Below are 11,813 nucleotides of genomic sequence, written 5' to 3'. Positions count from 1 at the left end.
AAGTCTGGGAGCTTTAGAATCGGTGCTGTCACTAAGCTATGCTTGAGTTTATCAAAACTTGATTTTTCAATGGGCGTACATGCTATGGCAACCTGCTTCTTCAGCAAATTTGTAAGGGGAGCTGCAATTAAGGCATAGTCCTTAATGAAGATCCTGTACCAACCCGTTAATCCAAGAAAGCTACACACTTCTTTAACAATAGTTGGTGGAGGCCATTCTTGGACATCCTTGACCTTTGTAGGATCTATAGAGATTCCCTCATTTGACACAATAAATCCAAGGTATTCAATCTGCCTCTTGAGGAAGGCACACTTTTTATTCTTAGCATAGAGCTTGTGAGTTCTCATGGTCTCAAGGACTATGCGAACTTGGGATTCATGATCCTCGTCTTCCTTGGAATACATCAAGGTATCATCAAAGAAGACAAGCACAAAATTGTCAAGATATGGTCTAAATATGTCTTGCATTAGCCTGTTAAAGGTGGCAGGGGCATTAGTCAATCTGAAAGACATTACTATGAATTCGAAATGACCATATCTTGTGTTGAATGCCCTCCTAAACTTAACATATGTGGGCTCGTTTTCGAGTAGGAATTCCACCTTAGCAGTTTGTCTAGTGCAAGTGATTTCTCACCCATTTGCTAGTTCAACAAGCAGGGTAGGTGCAGCTATAGTGGCTATTCCTAACCTTCTTGCACAAGCTAGTGAAATGAAGGAATGAGTGCTGCCACAGTCAATCAGGGTTTTGAATTTCTTACATTGGTAATCTGATGGTGACGGTTCTTCTTCTTTGTTGATTCCCTTAGTGGAGATATTGGAAGTTTTTGCCCTTCCCATTGCTGCACTACCGCGGCCATGGGTAGCTCTGGCTTGGCCACTGAATTTTCCTTGGCGATGCTCTCCACCAAGTTTGGGGCATTCCATTTTGAAGTGTCCAGGCTCATTACAGTGGAAACATCACATGCTTTAATCGCTTCTTTGAGTGTGGACAAAGTCACTGATTGCATTTGCCCTTGGCTTCTTCCATTGGCCTTGACTTTGTCCTTGAGCCCTCTTGAATTGAGCTTTCAACATTCCTCGATTCTGGTCCTTGTAAGACCATGGTCTATTACTTCTGGGCTTCGGTTGGACTTCTTAGCAATAGGTCTCGCTCTTATCAATGCATCTTGCAAATCTGAAGGACGCATTGATTCCAACACAGTGTTCAATGGTGGGTTCAGCCCATCACAGAATTTCGAAACTTGTTGGGGAATGCTCTGTGAAATACGCGGGATCTAGAGCATGGCAGGTGTGGAAGCTATGGAGGTTGAAAGAGGAAAAAGAAACTCATGAAGACATTGACCCTGACTAGGACAAATTGTTACATAAGTAAATTAGGTTCCAAGATTGAGACTTGGACTCATAAACACAATCTTGTGTATTGACAGTGACATGACACTTTACTGGAAAGAAAAGAGTACTATCATTGCATTAGAAAGAGTGTGCAAGTACAATGCTTTATAGGATTTGAGTGGGGGTACTTTCTCCTACTGTGCATATGGGATTTTGGTCCTGAGCCCTCACTGCTCCTCACAAAGGGATTGAAGTAGGTGTGATTGCAAATATCTCAACACCCCTCCTCAATCACAACCAAAAGTACAAAGTGTGTAGAGGCTTTAGTGAAAGCAACACCTGCAAAGTGTGGGCACACCATAAACATGGCAAAACACCAGAGGCTGTCTCGCAGAAAAGGCTAAGTGTGGGTACCACAAACATGATGGACATCCAAAGGCTGTAGCAGGGGCCTCGCAAAGTGTAGATAACTGAGGATTTTACAAGTTTATGTCTGAGGCATTAGGGCTAGGAAATACACAACTAAAAAAGTCTGTCTAAATAGAAGAACTGATGAGGTTTGTCCTTCTCCTGGTGGTCTTCTTCTTCTTCTTCTTCTTCTTCTTTTTCTCTGTTTTCTTCTTCTTCTTTGACTGCAACTAGATAGGCCTTTTGGGACCTCTTTTTGGCATGACAAAACTTCTCCGTGTGTCCGGTCCTTCTGCAGAAATCATAGAAGAGCTGATCCTTCTTGCCTTTGTACCTGTTGCCAACATATAATGCATGCTCATCTCTAGAGGTACTTGGTTCTTCCTTAGTTTTTAGCTTCTTTTCCTCCTCTAACAGTGATGCCTGGATATCAACAAGTTCAGGGTTTGGCATATTAATTAGAGTTGTTGATACATTATTATATTTAGGAGGCAAACTCTTAAGTAGAACACCAATGCAAACATCTTCTTCCATTTTAATGTTGATTCCTACAAGTTGGGTTAGAAGTTCTTCCACGTAATTTAGATGTGTGGCAAGTGATGTGCTAGACCTCATTTCAAGCCTGAAAAACTCAATCAGGAGACCATACTTTGATGATTTAGACTATGCATCAAACAAAGTGTCAAGTCTCTTCTATGTATCCTATGAAGTCTCACAGTTATCCACATGGTGGATATAGCTGTCGTCTAGCTCCAGTTTGATAATGTCCTGAGCCTTATCATCATTCTTTTACCAAGTGATAGAAAGATCCGCATCACGAGGCTTCTTTTCTTTTCCAGTGGTAATGGCCCAAAGGCCCTTCTTCATCAGGATCAGTTTGATGCAGGGTATGAAACCCCACTCCTTTGAAACGGGCAGTTGAAGAATCTTTGCCCATGTTTGACTTGAGAGACCAGCAGCAAATCAGCTTCAAACTTATCAAATTTAAGGAGTAGAAGAGTTGGTTGAGATGTGTCAAGAGACACAAGTGTTTTGATCACTAAAAATGAGTGTCAATAGACACTATGTTTCTTCCCTGGGTCTTTCAAACCTGCAAAAATCCTTCAAGTTCTTTCGGATCCAGATCTTCCCCTTTATGATTTGATGCTGGGACCTTCAGGTCTGAGTGGCAGTGGGTTGTTCTAGTGGCAAAAGAGAGAAAATGATGAGATTTTTAAGCTTGGTGAAGTTTGGCTATGGCTGTCGTGTCAAAACAGGGACCAACGATTGGTAAATGAGCTCCCACGAGCTCCATAGGTCGAATCTGCTAAAACCCTTTGAGATGGAGGACCCTCACTAATGGATCTAACTCCCCCTAAGAGGTTTTATACTCATTTTTCCTGAGTTGAGAGATCTAAGCCTTCAAAGTGGTCTCTATCAAAACTGCACCTAGATTTGGGAAAATGAAAATGCTGGGCATGGTGTGCATCAATCTCCTTGATTTTTGTGCCAAGAAGTTTTTTCTTGACCTAAAGAACAACTCTCAATAAGAAATATTAAAGAGATATGGCCTAGTTGATGAGATATGGCTGCTCCAACAGAGGTAGGTAGGTGATGTCCTCCACAGACACAGTTATGGCAGCAACTCTGAAAAGAGGCAATACTGAAGCTATAGTTTCCCAATCTCAATGATTGAGGTACCAAGGAGGAGCTCTAGAAGTAGAGAAACACTTCTCCAAAAGGGAGTTCAAAGAGATTTGGCCTGTGGAGAGAGATATGAAATCTTCAAGCTGATAGGGTGCTGTTGTGTATAGCTGCCATGGAAGCTTCATTGAAGGTAAGAATGCAAATGAAGTTGGAGATAGGGTCTAGTACTCAAACTGAGCTAAGCAGAGATGGAAAGGAGCTGAGAGGAGTGAAAGGAGAGTTGGGCCATAATCAACTGAGCTCTGATACCATGTGAAATACATGGGATCTAGAGCATGGCAGATGCGGAAGCTATGGAGGTTGAAAGAGGAAAAAGAAACTCATGAAGACATTAACCTTGACTAGGACAAATTGTTACACAAGTGAATTAGGTTCCAAGATTGAGACTTGGACTCATAAACACAATCTTGTGTATTGACAGTGACATGACACTTTACTAGAAAGAAAAGAATACTATCATTGCATTAGAAAGAGTGTGCAAGTACAATGCTTTATAGGATTTGAGTGGTGGTACTTTCTCCTATTGTGCATATGGGATTTTGGTCGTGAGTCCTCACTGCTCCTCACAAAGGGACTGAAGTAGATGTGATCGCAAATATCTCAACATGCTCATGGTCGGAGCGTACTTCAGCAAGGAGACAAATCTCGAGTAGTACGCCTCTAATGATAGGCCCAATTGTTTCAATTTGAAGAACTCATTCGTCTTCTGAGTTTTGTATGCAAGTGGCATGTATCTTCCCTGCACGGCTTCCTTTAGCTTGCCCCAAGTTATTGTGCTTTCGGCGACTACTTGGTCTCTACACCATTGCTTCCACTAGAGCCTAGCTTCTCCAGTAAGTTTGAGCTTGCCAATCATGGCCTAGTTCACAGCTGCTGATCCTACTGCACTGAAGTAATCTTCCATGGATTCAATCCATACCTCAGTGTCAGCTTCAACAGTCCCCCCCTTTCCATCAAATTCTGGTGGTTTAATCTATTTGAGGAGAAACTTCTTCTCTTGTGCCTCCGCTGGGCTTAGTGCGGACACAAGACTCTGGTTCTATGCTTGGGGTTGTATCTGGTTTTACAATTAAAGCCTTCGTATTAAGATAACATTTACATTTCTCTACACCTCTTGAATCAATGCGCAAAATTACTTTTCATCAATGTCATACAACAATTCAAATGAACGTAAAGTTCTTATTTATTCATAAATAAGCATAAGCCTCGAGTATAATTATTCGAGAATAGTTAGACATTGGCTGGGATGATTTTTCTTTTCAATAGATACATCAATGCCAAGTTAATAATTCCCTATTGGATTCAGCTACAGGGACAGAATAGTAATATGGGTTGGGAGAATGGATTCTCAGAAAGCGGTAAGTCATGGGAAGCTTGGGAAGTTCCCGTTTTTTATAGCCATGACATTCATTTTGCCCCATTCCTTTAATTTTATCAGCTAGCAAGACTTTGACCACCTCGTCATAGATGTAGCGATTCTGTTCTACTTTCCGGGATCCGATGTGTAGAATTGAATTTACACGAGCCTCATGCAAGATGAATAACTTAATAATCTTCAAGTCTTCCAACCATTTTAGCATCCTCAGGTTGTTTTGAAGATAGGCGAGTCGGTTGGCTTCTATATAGCAGTATCCTGCACTCCAAGTCCAACGCCTTTCCACATACATCGGTGAAGGGTTGTAGAGTCGATCTAGGATCCCCATCATGTCAGATCGTTGGTGATAACTTGAAGAGTTCATAGCCATCTTGAACATGATGTGAAATACGAGAAACCTGCTCCATGCCTTGTAAGTCTGAAAGCGGCAACAAACCATGAATGAGTAATAGAAAAATTATTGCCCTAATGAAAGCATCACTTCTTCCTTCCTAATTTATTCCTGTCTTGGTTGTTTTATTCATTGGTTGGCTCTACTACCAATTGTACCGTGCTCGTCTTTGGCTACCCAAGCACATTTTAGCAGTCCATCGAGAAACAAATCTAAGCATCGCCAACCGGCACTCCCATGGAATGTTCTGGGGTTTGTCGCCTAGGGTAGGTCGTTCGTCTATAGAACCTTGTGAGAAGCCTCCCAACTTTCTGGGACCACCCTTCTTTAGGACAGACCCATCAGGGATTCCGCCCACCCGCTTCCCTCAATGGGCATTCTTTAGTTACCTAATTAGGTCCTATCACATTTATGTGGGACATTTAAAAACAACTTCCTTAATTAAGCCCTTTAAGAAACAAGGTTTGTTTGTGTAACTTATGGCACTAACACAAAAATAGTTCAGAGAAGTTCTTTGAAAGTAAACTTTATATTATCATCTTAACTGAAATACAAGTCTTGTCCGAAAAGGACGGACTCCACAATCCGTGACGATGCATCTTATTTCCTCCAAGTATCTGCCCTTGCACTAGTAACAGGGCCTCGAGAATCTATCCCGAGTCACGTAGATTGTTTGAGTAGGACCCAGAGGCAGGGAATTTGCAGTCAGAGCCCCCTCCCCTAGCATCCAAGCATCCTCCTACAATCAAACTAACCCACAGAGAGACCTCTCGTGGCGGGTTCGGTCCACATTCCCGTCACAGTTATTTGGAATCCCCTTGGCTAGGGTTGGCGGCCAATTGAGGTAGTTTGGCCTGCTCTCCTTGAATTCATCCTAATTTATTATTCAATTTCCTGTTGTGAGCTTGGGTTATTCATTCCTTTCATAGACATTGAACCTAGATTTACAAGCACAAACAAACAATGAAGGCGAGTGCTCTCAAGACATCTGCTAAGGCGGAGTCCTCATCTTTGACGCTATTGTCGCCTTTCTTGATCATTCATGCATTGGCGTCATTTTCCATTATTTCCCATGGGGATGGGGGATACCCTTTGCTCGACCTCACTACTATGTATTAGGGTAGAGCAATTAAACTATAGTTTCAAATGATGGCTCCCCTGGGTTACTATCCTTTGGTCCACCCTATCTTAAGATTTTGTTCTAAGGTTTTGTTGGGTCAATTGGTAGCTATCTTTTCCATCTTAGAACTCTATTATCGGGTTTTAAGTTCACCCTAGGGTCTCCTCTACTCAAGATAATGGGAACTTGTATTTACTCCTCTCACAAGTCAAGTGTAAACCAAGCTTATTTACCATTCCAAAATAGTTATGAGTAGCGAGTGGTCATTCTCCTTGTGGGTACTACATTCGAGCTTCCTTGCATTAGCTTCGAGATGTTTCATATTCTGAAAATGATATACCTAAGCGTGTTTTGGATTTATTGCTATTGGCTATCGAGTTGGAGGCCAAAGAGTGTGTTGACTCCAATTCAAATTATGGTCGTAAGGACAATGCGATTTATTTGGGACTAAGGTCCTAGTTGGGTCAAGCTAAATCTTGGCTTCGCTCATCAGTCAGGACTTCATTTACCAAACTATTCCTTTTAAATAAGCTCAACACTTCACATGCGCACCTTAAACTACCTTATTAGATGCATATCCCATTATGTGGTGCAATTGGGGCTATTCCTGATGCCATGCAAGTCCCAATGCAAGTCTTCTCTAAGTTGTCGATGCGATGCGAGGTCCCCAATCATAGAAATCCCTTCCAGTACATTTGTGCAACTCAAAAAGGCATGACTTAATTACTCAAATGTGAGTGTGCATGCATTCATTAAAAATGCAAGTTAATTCTCTATGATGGTCTATGGAGTACAATTGACCTAGATGGAATATTTATGTACCTCGACAATCTATGATGCATCTGTGAAAGTTAAATCCTATTACTTGACTTGTTTCCGCTATAACCGTAGATAGTTAACCTATTTTCGACAACTCATGATTATTAACCCTTTTTTCAGCTATCTTTCATAACATGCAAATTACCTGATGCAAGACAGGACTTTATTTCTAATAATGCCTATGCTTAAATGATCGATCCCAATTTTCTAAACATGGTGGTGGTACCTGGTTTTGGAGAGTCGAGTTAGCTTTTCTGCCTAACAAACCATTCATGTTAATAGTGGCGTCTTTTCCTGACCCTTCTCCCATAGTCGCGGTTTTTCCAGTTACCCGGGGGAGCTTATGTTTTGGGGCCATTATGGGGTTGGAGGTGGCCTTCACTTCCTTTGAGGGACTCCTTGGTGCCGGATTTCCCTACGTCTTGTCTTGCCTTTCACGGTCTCCTTGTCAATTTGAGGCAGTCGATGGAGAGGTTATGAGGGTCGCGATGGGGAAAGATGGTGTTCGAGTCTTTGCTCAAGGAAGGGGTTTGTTCTTTGAGCGTCTTCTCCCTCTCTCTCTTACTCTCTCCCTTTCTCTCGCTTACTCTCCTTCACTACCTCTCTCTCTCTCTCTCTCTCTCTCTCTCTCTCTCTCTCTCTCTCTCTCTCTCTCTCTCTCTCTCTCTCTCTCTCCTCCTGTTGTTGTCATCTCCACCTACATCCGCACCTTGTTAACTTCGCTCCTCTTCCAAACCCAATCTTCATTTCCTTCATCGTTGATTTCACCTAGTTCAACTTTCCCTTCTCTCATAGTTCAACTCCCCCTCCCTCCGCCAACCGACGGCATTTACAGGGGGGAAATGCAATAATAGAATAATGTAATTTCTTTTTTTTTCTTTAAAAAAAAAAAGAAGACTCTGATGGCGGCGACGACAACGGAATATAAAAAAGGGGGGGTCGTTATCATGGCGACGGCAACGTGTTACAAATATTCTCAAAATATTGAAAAAGAGTGTTTTTTTCTAAAACGCATCACTTTTTTATAGTTTTGGTATTTGACAACTGGTACTATTCAAAATAGGCCCTTGTATATATTTGGATCAATCTATTGAAGAATGCAAAAAAAGGATGGCAAGTGAAAAGAAGAAACAATTGGGCACGTGTGTCACTGAAAATTCAGCAAATGCAAAGGATGCAACCGCACAATTTGGTAAGCTTGGCAGTTTTATGCCTTTGTTGTGGATTGTTCATATTATTCTTCTTCACATGACCATGGTCTTTGAGTTGTTGGAAATTGCAAAACATGATATTTTGATAGTGGTGCTTCTAAGCACATAATGTCCTTTCATGACTTTTTTGTATCATATGCAAATGTACAAAAGGGGGGATTAGTTGTACATGCAAACAAACTTTGTATGCCATTCAAGGCATTGGTCAGATTACAATTATTTCAATGAATGTGGAAACTAATCAGAAACTATAATGTTTGAAAATGTCATGTATATGCCGAGCATAAAGAAAAACTTGCTTTCAATGTGAGCCATTGCATGTGTTGGTTTTGTGGTCAAATTCCACATGGATCGATGTAGTGTATGTGATTGTAGTGATGGTGGGGATACCCTCATTATCATTGATACTTTATAATGGATTGTATTAGCTTGATTTATATGAGGCGAGCATTAGAAGAAATTATTACATGTTAATGCCACCATTATGGATGACACTAAGCTATGGCATGCTTGGTTTGATCATCTTAATTATGGCAATTTGCTATGCCTAAGAAGCAAAAATATGGTGCTTGATCTCCCTCCATTGAAAGCAGGTACTGCAATGTATGTAAAAGTTTTGTACTTGGAAAAATTCATCGCACTTCATTTCCTAAGGGTGGTACTATTCATGCTTATCAAAAATTACAGCTTGTGCATAGTGATGTTTGTGGGCCCATAAGTGTCAAATTTATCAATGGATTCTTGTACTTTGTCACCTTCATTGATGTTAAGATTCGTCATTGTTGGACATATGCTTTGAAGCATAAATCCAAAGTGTTTTCATGCTTTAAAACTTTCTTGGTCTTGGATGAAAATGATAGTGGATGCAAGTTGATTACACTATGTACCAATCCAAGGGAGGACTATATGTCACAAGAGTTCAACTCCTTTTGGTTGAAAGGAGCATGATTCATTAATGTACTATGCCTTACATACCTCAACAAAATGGTGTGACTAAAATAAAAAATCACACATTGATGGAAATGGCACATTGTATGCTATCGCACAATAAAGTGCCCCAAAATTTTTGGCTTGATGCTATCATGTGTGTAGTGTATGTGCTAAATCGCAGTCCAACTAAAGCATCAATTGATTGTACACCGTATGAGACTTGGAATGGCTTGAAACCAGTGGTGTCACATATCCATATCTTTGGTTGCTTGGCATATGCTTTGGTGCAACAACCATGAAGACATAAATTTGAAGACAAGGATGTCAAGTGCATCTTTATTGGTTATAATGCAAAAAGTAAAGGGTACCACTTGTACCAACCCTCCACCAAAAAAAAATTGTTAGTAGAGATGTGGCATTCACTAAAAAATTGGTTAGCCCTTCATGGACTACAAATATCAGCCCAATGTGAGGCCTATTGACATGTTTGATAGTTTTTTGCTTTTATCCCAACAAAGTGAAGTTGATTTTGGTCAATGTTAACAACCTATTGAGGGTCTATAGTAGTAAGATAAACAGTAAACATATGCTAAATAGTAATCTGATTTTTGTTGAGAAACACAGATCTTGAGCAAGGTTAGCTATGGAGGTTGGAAATCAATGACAAGAAGCATGATGACTCAACAAGACTCTTCTCAAGTGAATTAGGTTCCAAGATAGATTATCTTGGACTCAATACAATCTTGAGTAGACATGGACAATATTGAAAGTACAAAGTATAATAGAATTCTTATTCAAATGATTATCAAGTACACTCTTTTATAGTTGCAGGATGATACCACTTTCCTCCACTGTGCCTTTTGGGATAAAGACAACTCTTCCTAGATTGAGCTGCATGTTTATTGCCTAGCTATTCCATACAAGGAGGCACGTATGGGTGTGATTGCATATTTCTCAACACCTCTCCTCAATCACAACCGTGAAAAGCACTAAGTATACAAAGGTTGTTATGAGTAGAACCTTACAAAGTGTGGGCATACCACAAACATGGCAAAACATCCAAGGGATGTTACAAAGCCTAAGTGTGTAGAGGCTTTAGTGCAGAGGTTACATGAGTACAAGGCTTATGATAAGAACATTAAGGCAAGTACATACAATGCTCTAAAAAAGTTGGTCTGAATAGTGGGAATAGAAGGATTGATGAGACTTGTCCTTCTGCTCTTGAGTATCATCATCATCATCTTCTTCTTCTTCATGGTCTTCTCATCTTTGACAATTGCAAGGTAGGCCTTCAATGATCTTTTCCTGGTATGATAGAATTTTTCAATGTATCCATTTCTTTTACAAAAGTCACAAACAATGTCTTTCTTCCCTTTGGACTTGTTGTTAACATAGAGCACGTGCTCTTCTTTTGAAGTACTTGCTTCCTCTTTACCTTTGAGCTTTTTCTCTTCTTCAAGGAGTGATTCCTGGATGTCTACTAGCTTTGGATTTGGCTTATTAATTAGTGTGGTGGAGACATTACCAAATTCTAGAGAAAGACTCTTAAGCAAGACTCCAATGCATATGATTTCTTCCATTTTTAAGTTCCCTGCAAGTTGAGTTAGCATACTTTTCATATAATTAAGGTGAGTTGCAAGGGATGTATTAACCTTCATGTCCAACCTTAAAAACTCAATCAATAATCCACATTTTGAATATTTAGATTGGGCACCAAATAGTGTGTCCAACTCTTCCCAACTGGCATGAGATGTATCACATGTGACTACATGGTGGATATAAAGGCCATCAAGCTCAAGCTTGACTATTTCTTGGGCTTTGTCATCATTATTTTGCCATACTACTACAATAGCAATATCTCTAGGTCTCTTCTCATGTCCACTAATTATTGACCATAGACCTTTCTTCATGAGGATTAGTTTTATTCTTGCCCAAAGCATGTTCCTTTGAAGCAGCATGATGGTGAATCTTTGCTGATACTAGATGATAGGAGCATAAATAAATTGTTGGAATCAAATCAGCACAAAAGATGAACCCAACTATGTCAAGAGACACAAGAGCAATAGAGCCAAGAAGCACTATATGAGTATCAAAAGATACTATGTTGGTTGAGCTCAAGTTTGAATCTTGAAATTGAACCCCGTCCTTACTAATTTGATGGGTAATCTTGTTATGACTTCAATGGTATAGTAGTCAAAGTGACGGTGGGTTGGTTGAATTGAGCAGTGTGAGAAAATAGAGTAATTTATAAGCATTGGTGAAAGTGGCTATGGCTGCCCACTTTAGGGTTTACACAGGTGACTAGTTTTTCACTTATAATAGCGTGGAGATGATTATTTGAAAAGATGCTCGGTGAGGAGAAAGCTTATGATCCAAGCTTTAAAAGCCCTGAGCTCATAGGGTCAATTTCAGCATTGCGTATTGATGGTGGGAGCTATACGGCAAGTGGGCAGTGCAGATCTAACAACGAGCTAGAAAAAACAAAATGCTGAGTAGGAGAGATGCCAGTGTTATGATGTGATGTGACAAGGAGTTGCACATG

The sequence above is a fragment of the Lygodium microphyllum genome, chromosome 13, assembly GCF_053477565.2.
Source record: "Lygodium microphyllum isolate KBCC chromosome 13, Lygodium_microphyllum_v1.1.10, whole genome shotgun sequence".
Classification (NCBI taxonomy): Eukaryota; Viridiplantae; Streptophyta; class Polypodiopsida; order Schizaeales; family Lygodiaceae; genus Lygodium; species Lygodium microphyllum.
Note: the sequence above shows the minus strand (reverse complement) of the source record.